The following is a 19,467-nucleotide window of genomic DNA, read 5'->3' as shown; positions in this document are numbered from 1 at the left end:
ATCCTAATGTTCTTAATCCACTAAAAGAGTTTCATAAAACATAGTTAACCTGAACAAATAAAAAGGATAATGGCAAGTCCAGTTTCTTAAAGGATAGGATTAAAGCAGTAATAGTCCACATTTTAATGATTTATAACTACACACACACCCCTAATATAAATAAGTAAATAGCCCAGGTAATGCTGACACTGATGGTTAGTGGAACCTGCTTTGAGTAAGAGTAATTCTGTGAACTCCCTGCTTTAATTTCAACCATTGCTCACCCACTCACAATAGATCTAAATTCTCTACTCTGACATCATATTAGAAACACCTTAGAGAGCTTTGAATAAAAACTGACTCCTGGGACCATCTTCAAATAATTGGACTTAGTTGGTATGGAGTGGACTTCACACACTGATTTATTGTAAAAGTTCCTTTTGTGGATTCTAATGTGTGGCTGGTTTGAGAAATAGCATCCTTGAATAATTTGGAATAATCTATTATAAATATGTTTGAGTGAGAGTGTGTGTGTGTTGGAGGGGTGGGGGAGAGGTATAGTTTGCAGCTGTTGTTTTTGCTTTTTGGCTTTGGCTGCTGAGCTGTTTGAATAAATCCTAATGGTGACAGCTGTCCAGCAATTAGGAATCTCTATCTTACTTATAAAATAATCTTACTAGAAAATAATCTTGTTTTTTAATCTGTCTATAATCAGCTTTTAAAATTTCCATAATTAATTCCATGGTATGCAGTTTTTAAATTGGCAGATAATTATATGATGGAACTACAAGAAAGAAGGCAAACTATATTTGAAAGCATATTTTTTTCCCCAGAAAACCAGATATAAATTAGATAATAAAACCCTCTTTCAATGTCCAGCAAACTATCTTTAATGTAAGTTATATTTCTTCCTGGACCAGTGCTGAGATCACAAAGTATGTTAGACATAATTGATTCTGTAATATTTGTTAAATAAGCATATATACACATTGCTTTTAGGAAATGTAAATTGAGAAATATTAAAAGCTAATATATTTTCTCCAAACTAGAGTACACAGCTCTTCTTTTATTTTGTGCATATAAAATGTTTTCTTGTTTAATCTTCTCAAGACCACTGGAGTATATATTTAAACACGAGAAACAAATATTTAGTGATAATAATGTTTATAAATTAAATTTATTCAAAATAAGTAATCATTGATAATTCCTCAGATATTTAATAAAAATTTAATTGCATAAAAGTCTATGTATGACATAAAAGGGATAGGTATATAAAGAGTTATATGTGTTTATTTTACTAGTTTCCTTGTAGTTATTTTATTTTGACTACCATTCAGAGGCATTGGTGATATCTTCACCACAGCTTTCAGGAAGCATGACTAGTAAGGAAGGATTGGACTTCGGAAGACAATAGATTGTGCCTGGCCTTCAAGCATAGGAGGAGGCCACTACCTGGTAACATGAAGCTTGTTCCCTAAAGAAGTGCAAGAGAGGTTTAAAAATATTCATATATTAGGCAGTTCCCACAATCACAAACACAGCAAGAATTAAATATTAAATTAACATTTAATTTAATATTTAAATTTTTAAGAATTAAATATTAATTTTCTCCAAACTAGAATACACATTTCGTGTGATTGTGCTTGTAGATCAATTCCTTTCTCATATGTCTGAACCCAACTGGACACTTCCTATTATGATACAAAGTCCCGAATGATTTTTATCATAAGCAGGTATATTCCTTCAAAGAGAAAAATGTCCTGTGCCTTTTTGTAAGTTTTTCTACAGTCAATATGATTGGCAACAATGATGCCAGTCATAATGCCATGAGTTAATTTAAGCAATATTAAACAGCAAGCTGGCACAATTTCTAATACTATCTTTGCAAGCATTTTGTATTTTATGTATTGCCTTAGTATAAAAATTTGTTTTTGATAAAGGTGCACATAAATTTCAAGACTTACTTAAATTAATAACTATTACTTCATAACGGTGGTTAATAATTATAATGTATTATTTTTATATTTTCCCTAGAGAAAAGAAAAAATTCAAGGGTAAAGTACTTTAACTTTAAAATGACCAAAGTTCCCCGGATGAATTATTAAAATAAATAAACACATATCTTAAAAATAAAGCTAACAAAAATTGTCCTAAGTACAAAATAAAGCAAACAAAAAGTTCTTAATCTACTAAAAGAGTTTCATAAACCATAGTTAACCTGAAAATAGTAACTCTTAAATTATGTTTTACCAAATATGATGAATGATATAGACAGGTCTGAGCATAGGTAAGGTTGTATGTAATTCTTCAAACTCCTAGCTTTAATTTCAACCTTTGCTCACCCACACAGAGGAGCAAATTCAAATGTACATGATGATGAAAGAGAATCCCCTCTGTTTTTAGAAATAAATAATGCACACATTTAAGTCTAAAATTGGTAAGTAGTCACTTGCAAGCACCAGAAAGTAAATTTAGTGCTGACACCATGAGACTGTAAGGCAAAGACTCACTCTCTAGAGTGAGTTGTTAGGTATTCTGTTCCCATCTTCCTTCTCAAAGAGATGCTATTTAGAAATAAACACTAAGAGATGAGAGATGTTCAAAGACCTAGGCAGAGGTCACCGAAAGCCCTAAAGAATTTTCATTAGTAGCAGTTAAGATCTAAAGCCTGGAATCGCTGCTGCCAATGACTCAGCATTGTAAGGAACTGCCTTGCCACATGCAGATTCTAAAGATGTTATAGGAGTTGCTAATAAGCTTTATTTGCACCTTTCCAGTGGAGGTGGCACCAAGGTCTTGCCATTGAGAAGAATAGAATAAGTAGTCAGAGCAAGAGAATTTAAATTCCTGTACCAATTCTTAGTCATTGACAGAACTCCCGGGAATGTTACGTTGAGACACAGTTAGAAGATTTATATAGACTTCATGAAAATAAGTGTTATGACTAAATAGCAATCTTTGCTATAAACAAGGGCAGGGAAATGGTGTGAACTTTTTGGCCAATCTTGAATATGTCTTTTTCAGATAAACAGTTGGTAAGCCAGAATTCAATATTTAAGGTCTAAAAATAAAGAAATTAGATGTTGGTGAATTATGCGTATATAAATATGTATGTATATATGTTTAATTAGTGGGTTTCTGCTGATAATTGGTAATGATAATGGTCAAGATAATCTTCGTGGGCTGTCAAAATTGAAAGGATTTGGAATTTTAGTCATTAATTTATATTAATGATTATATAAATCTGGATGAGGAAAAGAGTTACAAGAGGAGCTGCAACTTAAGAAATTTTATAGAATGGGAGAAATGCAATGAGAAGACTCAGTCTTGCCAAATTTTTTGGTAGTCATTTCAGTGGCCCAAAATCCACTTAAAGAGCAACATAGCTATGGAATAACCTTCTGCATCTCTAGGTCCAGAAGGTGTTTCATTAGTCAGCCCTAGGTACAATTTTATTTTGACTAGTTTGGATTTGCCAGTAAGGATACAGCTGAAAAACACAGTTACTAGAACCAGACTACCACACACAATGAAAGAACTTCAAGTCACTTACATTTTGTGTCTTAATGTCCTCATCTGTAAAATGAGGCTTCAAATAATATCTATTTAACAGAGCTGTTCTTGGTACCAAATGGGTGATCTTACGGAAAATCCCTGAACTGAGCGTCATATCATCTCCTTTTCATTCTTGTTCCACACCCAAGTATTTGAATCCTTTAGATAATTCATTTGATACATACGGCTTTGATAATCATTGCCATCATCATCATCATCATCATCACCATCATCATCATCATTGTATAGAAATCATTGGGCACTTTTATATCCCAGATACTGTTTAAAGTACTTGAAATGCATTATTCTATCCCCACAAAAGGCCTATAGGGTATATAAATACAAAATGAAATATATTCAAACTATAAATATTTATAGTTCTGTGATCCTGACTTGATTATATCCAAATGGCACGAGCCTTTCCTCATAGAGACAAATCAAGCAATCAAATTAAAATACACAGAGCAGGAAGCAAGATTATAATCACATACTACCAAAATAATCATTCAGTGAAATGTAAAACAATTTGATGTTTATCTTTTTTTGTTTGTTTTTTTTTGTTTGTTTTTTTGAGACGGAGTGTTGCTCTGTGGCCCAGGCTAGAGTGCAGCGGCGCGATCTCGGTTCACTGCAAGCTCCACCTCCCGGGTTCATGCCATTCCCCTGCCTTAGCCTCCCCAGTGGCTGGGACTACAGGTGCCCACCACCACGCCCGGCTATTTTTTTTTTGGATTTTTAGTACAGACGGGGTTTCACCGCGTTAGCCAGGATGGTCTCGATCTCCTGACTTCGTGATCCGCCCACCTCCACCTCCCAAAGTACTGGGATTACAGGTGTGAGCCACTGCACCTGGCCTGATGTTTGCCATTTAAAGTGAAATATCAATGTCTGTCTTGTTTATTTATTGTCTACAACATGTTGATCAATTGTTCTAAACTTACCCCAAATTTTATTTCATATAGAAAAATATTGGATCTCTGTTAGAATTCCAAATTTATGTCGTATTTATCACTTTTAAATTTCCAATATATTATTTTGCATAGAATTGATAAGATGCTGCATACTGCTGAAATAAGCAAAGCACTATCATATGAGTTTACAAAAATTAGGTGGATTACAAATGCGTTAAAAAAACATATTTTTTCTATCTGTTTCAATAAAGAAAAACAAAATTAGTGGTATGTAATTAGCTATTCTCTAAAACTTGACAACAAAACAGCAGCATTAGAAAAACCCACCTGGGGATTTGGGGAGATGTATATGAAAGGACACAAATTTCAATTAGATAGAAGAAATAAGTTCAAGAGAGCTATTTCACATCATGATAATTATAACTAATAACAACATATTGCATAATTGAAAATTGCTGATAAAAAATTTTAAGTGTTCTCACATTAAAAAAATCAGTATGTGGGGAAATGCATATGTTAATAGGTTGTTATAGCAAATCAACAATGCATACATACATTAAAACATAATTTTGCACACCATAACTATGTATAATTTTTGTCAATTAAAAAACAAAATAAAAAAAGAACTATAATATTCTCAGAGTAGATTTCTAATACAAAATAAACTAGAGTTAGATAATCAATCACTCTTTTTCCAAGGGATTCTTTTGAGATAACTGTTCTAAAGTTCCAAAGTTTCTGAAATGAAAATCCCTTTAGTATGTTTATCTCTCTATATACAATTTATTGGCATATATAATACATCTGCCAATAATTGCCATTTTAAATTAATGTAATCCTTAGGCACATTTAGAAAAGTGAAAGTGTAAATCAAACAATATTTACATATGTAGAATACAAGTCACATAGAGATTATCTAAAATCAAAAAGATTAAATTGGATACAGTTGGATCAACTCTTTAGTGTGTTTTATTTCTTAGAGATAAAATATTTTGCCTGGAAGCTAATATAAAAGTTAAAACAGGGGAGTCTGATTTAGTCTCATATTACAATTAATACTACCTACTAAGTTCTCTCCTTGTCTCCTTAAAATTGAAGGAAAAGGCGTGGAGGCAATGGTGGTTGTGGGGAGTGTCTGCCAACAGGCACCCACGTTCATTCATTGTACACTAATTGTCTTGAATCTGCAACTTCCTTAAGGACCAATAAAAGTATTTAAAACAGAAAAAATGTATGTAGTGCCTCCCCCAAAAAATCACCCCACAAAATTGAAAGCAGTGAATGTTTATCTACAAAAAAGACCCATGTGTCAATTTTATTCACTTCATCTCAATTCTTGTATCTAAATTATCTTTAACATGAGCCCAGGGTATTTTTAATAGGTTTTGTATTATATAATTGTAAAATTAAGAGTTTCTAGAATCTATGAAAAGCTTACAAATTGCTTTGACTATGGAAACTATTTTTCTAAATCAGTTGGCAAATAATCAGATAGCAGAGACCCATAATGGAGGTTGCTGGTAGAAATTATCTTAGGAGTTGCAGGATTTTGAGATAGTTTGCTTGCAACTTTAATTCCTTTAATTGGATTTTACTGTGAAGTGAGGCTGCTTACCCAGTGCTCTACCCTCCTGGAAATCTGCCTTGACAGATGGTTTTTAGTAATTACTACAATCATGGTACCCCAACTTACAACTCTCACTTCAAAGTAATTTCTATTCATTAAGACTATATTAGAGAAAAAGGCATACTTTAAGGAATTAAAATTTTAAGCTTGAGAAAATTTATAAAGTTATTATTGATGTACTACATAAATAATACCTTGAAGATATTAGCAAGTATTAGGCAATTTATTATTCTTTAAATGATATGCACTCTGTGTCTCATATAGAGCAAATACATTTATGGAACCCTTCCTTGTCCCAAAGGGAACAAAAAGTAATATTTCAGCCAATGAACCTGTAATAGCTTTTAAAATAAATTTATAGCCAATAATCTATTTGTTGTAATCTAATTGGAATACAAACACATATTTAAAGTCACATACACCTGCACATTCATATATTATGTGTATATGTGAAAATTGTCAAATTCAAGACACAATTTTATTTGAATTTTTGTCTTTGCTGTTAGAGCTGTGTTTTGACTCTAACACAGTTGTCTAGAGCATGTCACCTTTACAGCAGTCTTTGAGCTCTTCTGGTTTTGATATCTATAAATGTCACTATCTTTGGAAATTTGAACCCAAACCAATAGTTTTCATTTTTATAATACTAAGTTTTTAATATCTATAATAATATTATCCTGAATGCAAACATCAAGTCCTGTAAGCAGAGAAGATTACTGTTATTCACGTATATTAACAAATGTACCTGATCCCCTTTAATAGTAATAAAAAGATATAATTTATAATGGGAAAATGGAACATTTCTACTAATACAAAAATACATTTTTGAGTGAATGAAATATTTAATTATATATCTTCATATATTGCCAGGCACCGTGGCTCATGCCTGTAATCCCAGCATTTTAGGAGGCTGAGGTGGGAGGATCACGAGGTCAGGAGTTTGAAACCAGCCTGGCCAGCATGGTGAAACCCCGTCTCTACTAAAAATACAAAAATTCACGGTGCATGGTGGTGTGCACCTGTAGTCCCAGCTACTTGGTGAGGCTGGGGCAGGAGAATCACTTGCACCTGGGAGGCGGAGGTTGTGGTGAGCTGAGATTGTGCTACTGCACTCCAGCCTGGGTGACAGAACAAGACTCCGTCTCAAAATAAATAAATAAATAAATAGAATGTGTCTTCATATTTACACACACACACATATATATGTAAAAGTTACAAGAAAACCTCTAACTCTACCTAGGGAAATAAATGACATGTAATAGAAAACATACTTGGTGCCTGAACACAATGATCTTAATTGCACTTACATTTCAATATGATGAAATTCCAATCAAGCAAAATCCCAAAAATTTTCCTTGAGAAAGTATCCAATTTGTTTCAAGAAAAAATATTACAATTATAGAAACACAAAAAAGATATTAAATGTGTTTTATAATGCAGTCCTAAGCATTGTCTGGTAAAATTTCTGAAAACTACCTGCTAGTATTGTAACATGCCTTTGATTGTTATTGACTGTCTATGCTGTTTCATATAAATCTGCAGAGATAGAACTTAAGTTGTAGAAAACTATTTCCTGTCAATAATAAGACAAGTGATTCTTGCCCATACAAATGCAAATTACTATTCTGTAAATATACAACTGGTTTTCTACCTTTAGAAATATTGACTATAAACGTTATAAAAAATGACTATAAGTATTATATATGTATTTGGTATTTTAATATTATTGGATATTAACCAGTTGTGCACCCATTACAAAGTTCATTTCAGCATTCTTGATTGCATGCTTGTATGCATGTATATATATGTCTTAATTCTCATTTGAATGGGTTGTAACATCTTATTGATTCCTTTATTAAATAATGGATGAAAATCTTTGACATGAATAAATTATATTTGCATGAAGGTCATAATTTTTTTCTGTTTGTAAATTAGAAGCAGGCAGTTTTGGATGTCCAGGATACTGACATTGATACAATCAAAATATGGAACACTTCAATCCTCCCCAAAATCCCTTATCTTGCCCTTCTGTGGCCACACCCACTTTAAAAAATAAATATTATAGTGTATATGTGAGGTTTACAACATGATGCTATAGAATGCATATAAATAGCAAAATGGTTACTATCATGAAACAAATTAACATATCTATTATCTCACATAGTTACTTTCTTGGGTGACAAGAGCAGTTAATATCCCTAAGACAATGCAATTTTATTTACTATAGTCGTCAAGTTCTACATCAGATCTCTAGACTTATTTCAGCCTGTGTATCAGCTACTTTGTATCCTTTGACCTACATTTCCTATTTCCTGCCTCTTCAACCATGGTAACCATTGTTTCGTTCTCCATATCCATATATTTGACCTTTATTTTTTCCAGATTATACCTATAAAGTAGACCATGCAAAATTTCTGAAAACTACATGCTTCCATTGTAGCATGCAGGTTTTTTTTTTTCTGTGTCTAGTTTATTTCATTTTGCATAATGTTCTCCAGCTCCATCAATGTCATGGCAAATGGCAGGGCCTCCTTTTTTTTTTTTCAATACTGAAAGGTATTCCATTTGTGTATAGGCACTGCATTTTCTTTACTCATTTATCCGTGGATGAGCACTTAGGTTGTTTCCATATTTTGGCTATTGTTAATAACGCTGCAATGAACATGGAAATGCAGATGCCTTTATGTGATGATGATTTTATCCCCTTTTGGTGTCTACCCAGAAGAGGGATTGCTAGGTTACATGGTAGATCTATTTTCAATTTCTTTAGAAAACTTTACACTGTTTTTGATAATGCTTGCACCACTCTACATTTTCACCAACCGTGTGGTAGGGCTCTCTTTCTTCCACAAGTCACACCCACTTCTAACTTTCCCCACCCCTTCCTTAACCTCCACAACCAAGATTCTCTTCTCCATTTCTAGCTTTTGTCAGTTCAAAAATGCTATATAAATGGAATCATAGAGTATGTAATCTTTTAGAAATAGCTTTATCCATGCAGTATAATTTTCTGGAGATTGAACCAGTTGGTTGCTGGTATCAATATGCCGTTCCTTTTACTACTGATTGAATGGTATAGATGAGCCACAAGGTATGGATGTACTACAAATTGTTTACCCATTCACAGGTTCAAAGACATCTGCATTGCTTCATTTGGAGCCATTAAGCATGAAGCTTCTTTAAATATTTGCCTGCAGGTTTCTGTATGAATATATATTTTCATTATTGTGGAACAATTCCTTAGGAGTATAACTGTTATGTTGTACAACAGCTGAATGTTTAGTGTTTTGAAGAAGTGGCCAAAATGTTTTACAGAGAGGCTGTATCATTTTATATTCCTACCAGCGATGTGTGAATATCCAGTTTCCCCACGTTTGCCAGCATGTGGTATTGTTTTTGTTTGTTTATTTCTTTTAGCCATTCTGATAAGTCTGTAGTGGTATCTCATTTTACTTTTAATATGGATTTCTGCAATTACTAATGATGAACATCTTTTTATGGTTTTTAGCCATATGTATATCTTCTTCCATGAAATATCTCTTTATGTATTTTGCCCATTTTCTCAGACTATTTTTAAATATTGAGTTTTGAGAATTTTAAAAATATTCTGGATGCTGTTTTTTGTCAAATATGTGGTTTTCAAAAGTTTTCTCCCAGTGTTCAGCTTGTATTTTCATCTTCTTATTGGATCTTTTACGGAGTTTAAATTTTCAATATTGTTGAAGTCCAATTTATCAATTTTTCCTTTCATCCATCTTTCTTTTGGTATCAAGTTTAAGAGCACTTTGATTAGCCCTAGTTCACAAAGACTTCCTCCTACATTTTCCCAAAACTTTTATGCTCTTATATTTTACAGGTAAATCTGTGATCCATTTTGAATTAAGTTTTGCATAACATGTAGGGTTTCAGTTGAGCTTTATTTATTTATTTTTCACCAAAGAAACTCCAGCAATATTTGTTGAAAGGTTATATTTCCTCCATTGAATTGCTTTGGGGCCTTTCTTGAAAGTGTCTTGTGGACCTTTTCCTGAATTTTATATTCTGTATTACTTATCTGTATGTTTATCTTTTCACCAATACCAAACAGTTTTGTTTACTATAGCTATGTAATAAACCTTAAAATTGGTTAGACTGAAGTTTTCTACATTATTCTATTTCTAAAATTTGCCGGACTATTCTAGTTCCTTTGCTCTCCAATACAGATTTTAGAATAACCTTAGATACATTTACAAAAACCTACTGGGATTTTAATAAGAATTGCATAAATTTTGCATATCTATTTGGAAATAATTGACATTTTTAGCAAGACAAGTCTTCCATTCCACAAACATGTTATTCCTTTCCATATATTTAGATCATCTTAATTTCTTTATTCAGGATTTGGTTGTCTTTAACATACACATTCTGCACATGGTTTGTTAGGTTTTCATCTAAGTACATTTATTTTTAGTGATTCTAAATTATATTGTATTTTTATTTCAAATCTATATGTTTATGACTAGTATATAGGAATATAATTTTTGGTATGCTGATCTTGTATCCTGCAACTTGATGCGCCAACGTTTCTTCTTTTATCTGTCTTTTTGTTTGTTTGTTTCTGTGTAGAGATCCTCCTTTAGGCATTCTTTTAGGTCTGCTAGTAATACATTCTCTCAGCTTTCTTTCATCCGAGAATATCTTGATTTTTTTTCTTTATTCTTGAAAGATATTTATACTGGATATAGACTCTTCAATGATAGTTCTTTCTCTTCTGCACTTGAAAAATGTGATACCACTTCTCTGTGGCCTCTATGGTTTCTGATTTCTGAAAGTCTTCTGTCACCTGAATTGTTTTCCCTTAATGTAAGTTGTTTCTCTGTCCCTGCTTTCGAGATTTTTTTTTGTCTTTACTTTTAAAGTTTGGCTATGCCATGACTTGATGAGGATTACTTTGGGTTTGTCAAGTTTGTGGTTCACTCAGCTTCTTGAATCTTCTGCCAAATTTAGGAAGTTTTCAATTTTTTTATTCCTTTGAATACTTTTTAATCCACATGCTATTTCTCCTATCCTTCCAGAAATCTGCCGATGTGACTGTTAGATCTTTTGCTGTATTTCAATAGATAGTTACAGCTCTGTTGGTTTTTTCAACCTGTTATCTTGTTATTGTTGAGATTGAGGAATTTCTATTTTTCTAACATAATTATCTGACTTTTCCCTTTGTCCCCTCTATTCAGCTGTTGAGCACGGCAATTATTATTTTATGTATTTATGTATTTATTTATTTTTGAGATGGAGTTTCGCTCTTGTTGCCCAGGTTGCCCAGTGCAATGGTGCAATCTTGGCTCACTGCAACCTCTGCCTCCCAGGTTCAAGTGATTCTCCTGCCTCAGCCTCCCAAGTAGCTGGGATTACAGGCGCTCACCACCACCATGCAAGGCAATTTTTTTTTTTTTTTTTTTTAGTAGAGATGGGCTTTCACCATCTTGGCCAGGCTGGTCTTGAACTCCTGACCTCATGATCCACCTGCCTCAGCCTCCCAAAGTGCTGGGATTACAGGCATGAGCCACCACGCCTGGCCCCATTATTATTATTATTTAAGATTTTGTCATTGTATTTTTAAGTGCTCAATTTCTATTTGGTTCTTCTTTGTACCTTCACTTTTTTTCTGAGACTTCTTTTCTTTATCAGGAATTTCTAGTTGTTTCATTTCCTTCTAATATTTATGTAATTCCTCATTGCAACATTTTTATGATTCTGCCTTAAAATATTTTCCAGATAATTCTAACATCTCTGTTACCATGTTGCTATCATCTATTTATTGGCCTTAAATTCGTTTTAAGATCTTCTTCATTCTTGTTATGATGAGATAGTTTTATATTGAAACCTGAACATTTTGGATATTGTTATAAGATTTTTTGATCTTATTTAAACCTTCAGTTTTATTGGTGATAAAAGAAAAACTTCAACCAAATTAAATTTAAAGAAATTTGAGCACTGAATGATTTGTGAATTGGGCAGCATTCCCAGCCAGAGTAGGTTCAGAGCACAGCACACGTGGTAGAAGATTTATGGACAGAAAAAGGAAACTGGCCTACAGAAAACAGAAGCGAGGTACAAAAACAGCTGGATCAGGTACAGCTCAGCGTTTGCCTTATTTGAACACGGTTCAAACAGTGATTCCATTTGATTGGCCAAAACTCGGTGATTGGCACAAGTGTAGCCTACAGTCTGTATACAACTCCATTTAGGTTGTAGTTCACGTTGTACACAGAAATCTTTAGGCTGAACTTAAAATATGTAAGGAGGCAGCTTTAGGCTTAACTTGATTTAACACTGGCTTCTTCTTCTAGAACTTCAGCAGGGCAAGTCAAGATAAAACCTTGTGGATGCCATGTTTCAGCTGGACTGTGGTGAAAGTCTTGAATTCCACTGGATATTCTCTATTCTACCCCAGTGGGGAAGGAGAGGACCTCTCATTACTGCTGGTGTGAGTTAAAAAAAAAAAAAAAAGAAAATCAATCCCTACTCCCCATATGGTCTCCACTGACTATATAATGTGGGGCTTTCCTAGTGTTTCTTCTCTGACTCATTCCGTCAGTAGTATTGGGGTATCGTTACGGCCTGGAAAAGGCAAAAATGTAGGCTTCCACTACGCCTGTTTTGGCACAGTTGGGAATAGGGCCACAAGTTTTTGCCAGGAGTAGAAGAGTTACTATTTAAATTTTCAAGTCTTGCTAAGCTGCTCCATGCCCAATTCTTTGGATAGAAAGGGCAGGTTTTTGTTGGGTTTATTTATTCATTTTGTCTGCATTCATCGGTGATCCCCGGTTTCCGGCTTCCTCACCTCTGTATCTGGGATATGTGAGGTGGAAAGAAAACCCACGGAATTCACTGCTGTGTTCCTTGTTCCTTGGGTCTTAAGGGCTCTAGTAGGTCTCATTTCTCCTCTTCATCATTCAGAGTATTCGTATGTTTGTTTATATATAATGTTCTAGGCTTTTAGCTGTACTTAGTGGTAGGGATCTGGAATAGTATGACTACTTTATCTTCCCAGAAGTGGAAATATCAAATGGGAAGACTTTATGCTTCTGTGTTTAACTTGATCTTTGACTAAAATGGTCGAATTGAAAGTCTAAGTTCTCTTTGTTTCAGAGTTTCTTTCTGTCTGTGTGTCTCTAATTGAAAATGGCTTAACTTCTCATGATGTGAGTATGAATAATTTTTCTACCTCCAAGAAGTATTAATACATTAGATGATATCATCTTTTAAATTAAACAATCTCTGTTATAACAGGTTTAAAAATTGAAAGATGTACTTCTATTAATATAATATTGTCCAAATTCAGACTATAAAGAAATCCAGACTCTAATAATCTAAATATCTTTGACTTTAAGAAAAATTATTCTTTTTCAGATGGGTAGATTGCTAAATTTTTTTTCCCATTCTGTAGGTTGCCTGTTCACTCTGATGATAGTTTCTTTTGCTATGCAGGGGCTCTTTAGTTTAATTAGATCCCATTTGTCAATTTTGGCTTTTGTTGCAATTGCTTTTGGTGCTTTTGTCACGAAGTCTTTGACCATGCCTATGTTCAGTATTGCCTAAGTTTTCTTCTAGGGTTTTTATGCTTTGGGGTTTTACATTTAAGTCTTTAATGCATCTTGAGTTAATTTTTGTACAAAGTGTAAGGAAGGGGCCTAATTTCAGTTTTCTGCATATGGCTAGCCAATTTTCCTAGCTACTTACTGAATAGGAGATCCTTTCCCCATTGCTTGTTTCTGTCAGGTGTGTCGAAGATCAGATGTTTGTAAATGTGTGGTGTTTTTTCTGATGTCTCTGTTATGCTCCGTTGGTGTGTATGTCTGTTTTGGTACCAGTACCATGCTGTTTTGGTTACCGTAGCCTTGTAGTATAGTTTGAAGTCAGGTAGCGTGATGCCTCTAGCTTTGTTCTTTTCGCTTAGGATTGTCTTGGCTATATAGAGTCTTCTTTGATTCCACATGAAATGTAAAATGTTTTTTTCTAATTCTGTGAAGAATATCAATGGTAGTTTTATGGGAGTAGCATTGAATCTATAAATTACTTTGGGCAGTGTGGCCATTTTCAAGATATTGATTCTTCCTATCCATGAGGATGGAATGTTTTTCCATCTGTTTGAGTCCTCTCTTATTTCCTTGAGCAGTGGTTTGTAGTTCTCCTTGAAGAGTTCCCTCACATCCCTTTTAACTGTATTCCTAGGTATTTTATTCTCTTTGTAGCAATTGTGAATTGAAGTTCATTCATGATTTGATTTGGCTCACTGCTTGCCAATTGTCTAACATCCAGAATTTACCAGGAACTGAAAAATATTTAGAAGAAAGAGACAAACAACCTCATCAAAAAGTGGGCAAAGGATATGAACAGATACTTCTCAAAAGAAGATATTTATGTGTCCAAAAAAACATATGAAAAAGAGCTCAACATCACTGATCATCAGAGAAGTGCAAATCAAAACCACAATGAGACACCATCTCACAATAGAATGGCGATTATTTAAAGGTCAGGAAACAATAGATGCTGGGGAGGCTGTGGAGAAATAGGAACACTTTTACACTGTTGGTGGGACTGCAAATTAGTTCAACCATTGTGGAAGACAGTATGGTGATTCCTCAAGGATCTGGAACCAGAAATATCATTTGACCCAGCAATCCCATTACTGGGTAAATACCCAAAGGAATTTAAATCATTCTACTATAAAGACACATGCTAAAATAGCAAAGACATGGAATCAACCCAAATGTCCATCAATGATAGACTGGATAAAGAAAATGTGGTACATATACACCATGGAATACTATGCAGCCATAAAAAGGAATGAGATCATGTCCTTTGCAGGGACATGGATGAAGCTGGAAGCCATCATCCTCATCAAATAAACACAGGAACAGAAAACCAAATACCACATGTTCTCAGTCATAAGTGGGAGGTGAACATTGAAAAAACATTGACACAGCGAGGGGAAAACACACACCAGGGCCTTTTGGGGGTGAGGGATGAAGGGAGGGAAATTAGAGGAGGGGTCAATAGGTGCAGCAAACTTTCATTTACCAAACCTGCACGTACTGCACAGGTATCCTATTCTTTTTTAGAAGAAATAAAGAAAAAAAAAGAATTATTCAGAAACTCAAAAATATGTTAAAAACACAAATTATCACAATAAAGTTAAATATTTGAAAATCAGATTAATAATTTTGGCTTAAAAAATTTTAGTTGATTTTTTATCTAAGTTGTCAATGATAAATATAATGTAAACATACATTTCCTTTTTAAGACTTAACAAGACTAGTTTTCTGAACTTCCTAAGCAATGCAGGTTTACTGATGAAATAAGCTAACATACTTTTATGTGATGTTTAAGATTATGAAAAATATAATGGGTTAAACAAAATTGATTTATTTTTCAGATCAACTTTTTTTATATCGACAGTAAAAATACTTGGATAACTTTAAACCCTGAATTAATATATAATGGACTAAACTGGTGGATAATCATTGAATACCTAGATAAAATCTAAGTAATCTGCATTGCTAAAACTGATTACTAAGCATAATTATAATTCTTTTTACATTTTATTTTTATTTTTATATGAGATAGAGAAGTGGCCCTCATTTTAGTTCATGCTAATGAATGTTTTCATTTTTTTGGCCATCTTAAGAGGTGTAAAAGGAATGTTCATGCCTGTAAGAAAAAATGATATTTCAATTTGTATAAAGGTATAATAATGCAAGATAAAGCTCTAAAGATTTGCTATATGACATAATGACTATAGTTAACAATACATTCATGTGCACCTAAAACTTTATTAAAAGAGTGATTCTCATATTGTGTTTTTAGCACACACAAATAAAAAAAAGACTCAAGAAAATTTTTGGATGTAATGGCTGTCTGTTACATTGATTATGGTGATGGCTTCACAGGTGTATGCATATGTCTGAACTCATCAGATTGTATGCAATTAATATGCACAGTTTTGTATATCAATTGCACATCAATAAAGAAGTTGACATTTGTATTTATGACCTCTGTGAGTCTGCAAAAATACTTTTGTATAACAGAATTCTCATTGATCTGTTTCCTGATTTTGTCTATGAAATAGAAATTAGTTATTTTAGGTAAAAAACATAATTAATATGTTTGATAGAGACTATACTAGGAGCCATAGTGACAGTGGATTATAACTGTGTGGATTTTTTAAAAAATTAAGGAAAGAAGTAGTAGTTTTATCCAAAAGTAAAGTCTCAATTTTTTTCAGAACATGACAGAGCATGGCAAAAAGCACAAAACATGAGAACAATGAATTTTAATTTCCATAGTTTATAATACTAAGTCATAAAAAGTCATAAAATAAGCAGTGGAATGTGTTAAAATCTTGTCAAAGTTTTTCAGATTGGGTGAGCTTCCTGATTAAAGTCTCTGCCTTGTATGTGAACTGTCTAGAAAGCAGCAATTCTATATATTACCAGAATAATTTTCTGAATTTATATTAACTTTATCATGTTCTTGATTATTACAAAATACAAGGGATAAAGCTTTACATATAAAAGATCGAAACTTCTTTAATAGAATCCCTTATGTTTCTATGTTTATTTTAAAATATCTTATTGTCACTTTGATTAAATAAGTATTGTTTCTCGGGCACCCATAATAATATCTTAATTATGTACACATCTTTGGACAAAATTGTTCTATTAAAAACATATCTTAAATTTAAAAAAACAATTTGCAAAATTGTATCTTAAATTTAGAAAAATTAAAATAACATTTCAGGATATCTTTTATAGTTAAAGTAAGACCACTGAAAAATTACAAATGTTTGTTATTTCACCATCTAAAAAGAGATGAGAAATAATTAAATGTTTGGTATGCTTCCTGTTTTTTTAAATTGATTCCTCATGGTTGTCAGAGATATATGAATAGACTTTTAAAATCAGTATAAAAACTCAGTTTTCCGTAAGTTAAATTTGTCTATGTAAAATGATAGTAATGTAAGTATTTCAGAAGGAAGACAGTTTGTGAGAATACCCTGGATTTTTACAATTTCCTAGATGTCCATAACATGTTTTTACCTTCAGGGAAAAGCTGATCAAACTCGTATGTAATAGCTATCTTATTCTTCTCCATTTTATATTACTCTTAGTGTACAATTTATTAAATTGTACACAATCAATTACTTTTGTTATCTTAAAGTTGTTTTTATTTTATTCTGATGCTTGCCTGCAGAGTCTGCTATTATGGTACAGTCCATAGTTGGTATCTACAAAGTAGAACAGTCTCAGAATATCATGGAAAGGTCTATAATGGGTACTTTAAATTGTTAATATGTCAGAGAATTATGCCGTTATGAATGACATCATGCAGACCAATTTTAGTCCATATTAGTGAACAGAATGAGACTTTTCAGAACTGTTTTAAGGTGGAAATAAACGACTTCATGAAAGCAGGCTGTGGACATATGAGCCATTGGGACAAGAAATAATTACATAGGATGACATTAAAATAAGAGAAATTTTACTATGCTTTAAAATACATTGTTGATATTATTTTAATAATGTTTATTTGTGTGTGGTTGTATATATATATATATATACAACCTAAATGTATTAGACACAAGATTTATAAAGAAAGTGAAATACTTTAAACTTCTTGCTGAGTCTCATTACTTCTTGTGGCAACACTGTTAAGTAGGTTCAATAAGAAACTGTTCTCTCTTTTACTAGGACATACTTGGAAAAATTCAGTTTGCAAAAAAGCCATACCTGGAGTATTGCATTTGATAATGATTATTCTTTAATTAGGTGTGACAAATTACTATTAAGTAACGAGGATTGACTTTATATAGGGACCTAATATCTAGAAAATCCTCCCAAGAATATTAGCCTGGTACCTGGCTTATAGGTGCTATGTCTGTAAATGGGGACAAAAATAAATTTTTGAGGATAAGAAACCTTAGCACATTTTTAGAACCTCAAAAGGAGGATGAATTCACCCATACTTATAGGTGCTGTTGGTAACGTTTTAAGGAAAGAGGTTTTGGTCTCAATTTTCTAGACTTGGAATCTCAAATAATAGAGGACTCTAAAAGTTCAACCAAAATGCTTCAGGAAAGCTTCCAGAAAGACGTTGATTTTATAGCCTTAGTGTTTGTTTAAAACTGTGTGGCTCTATATTTTCAAAGCAAACTTAAGGAGGACTAGTTAAAAACAGGTTGTTGCCAGTATATAAATAATGAGGTTAATTGAGGTATTTATCAAGACAGGTTATTGCACGTAGGAGAAGAACAGCATTCCATAACCAAATGAGCATTCAGAGACAGGCAAGAACAATTTACAATTGGTTAAGTGACTGAAGTTCAATTTGTAAAAATATCCTTCAATGTTTAATAATAATTACGTTAGAAATGAAATGGAAGACTGGACGTAAATATTCAATAACCATTCCAGAAAATAAATAAAAATGAGAACCAATAAATCCATGTCTTTGTGATATTTCATTATGCCTACGATAATGAGTGAAACCTAAATACTTCCGGAAAAAAAGTTAAATAAGCATTAAACATGTTACCTAAAAATTGTTGGAAATTAGAAGGTTATCAGACTTCTTTTTTTTTCCTGAGATGGAGTCTCGCTCATGTCGCTCAGGCGGGAGTGCAGTGGCGCGATCTCCGCTCACTACAAGCTCCGCCTCCCGGGTTCCCGCCATTCTCCTGCCTCGGCCTTCGGAGTAGCTGGGACTACAGGCGCCCGCCACCACGCCCGGCTAATTTTTTTTTTTTTTTGCATTTTTATTAGAGACGGGGTTTCACCGTGTTAGCCAGGATGGTCTCGATCTCCTGACCTCGTGATCCGCCCGCCTCGGCCTCCCAAAGTGCTGGGATTACAGGCGTGAGCCACCGCGCCCGGCCCACACTTCTTAAAAGAAACGCTAGAATTTAGAAGAGAATGGAGCAATGATCTGAAGAAAAAAAGAGTTCCAAAGAGAATCTCAGATGTGGTCAAAGTGTCAATCAAGTGTGACGGTTGAATAAGTAAGTTTATCGTATGTATGTTCACAAAAACGTCACTTCCCATCAATTGGTTTTGGAGGCTGTTGAAGCAAGTGTTGCATGAAAATGAGAAAGGTATTTAAACAATATTAAATAAAATATAGGAAAGATACCGAATACAGTAAGGATACCAACTACCAAAAAATATATATATAAATTCCAGGAAGGTGATGTATTTTGTGTGGAGGGTAGATGAGACCTAAAACAGAAAAACCATTAATTGCACACACTAACTTTAGATTTTAATATGTTGATAAAAAGGAACAAGAACCAACCAGTTTTAGGAAAATGATTGCCTTGGGAGAGCGGAAAGCAGTTCTTCAGAATGATTTGAGAAG

General features: G+C 33.3%; 1 long non-coding RNA gene across 1 annotated transcript in view; it reads right to left on the bottom strand.

Annotated features, from left to right (window-relative positions):
- Positions 1-18,940, bottom strand: part of LOC131383422 (uncharacterized) — a 44,558-nt gene extending 25,618 nt beyond the window's left edge. Inside the window, exon 1 of the long non-coding RNA XR_009213429.1 lies at positions 18,649-18,940. This is a non-coding gene — a long non-coding RNA (uncharacterized LOC131383422). The remainder of the gene's footprint in view (positions 1-18,648) is intronic.
- Positions 18,941-19,467: the final 527 nt, after the last annotated feature.

The sequence above is a fragment of the Hylobates moloch genome, unplaced genomic scaffold, assembly GCF_009828535.3.
Source record: "Hylobates moloch isolate HMO894 unplaced genomic scaffold, HMol_V3 SCAFFOLD_5, whole genome shotgun sequence".
Classification (NCBI taxonomy): Eukaryota; Metazoa; Chordata; class Mammalia; order Primates; family Hylobatidae; genus Hylobates; species Hylobates moloch.
Note: the sequence above shows the minus strand (reverse complement) of the source record. Positions and strands in the feature narration are given on the sequence as shown.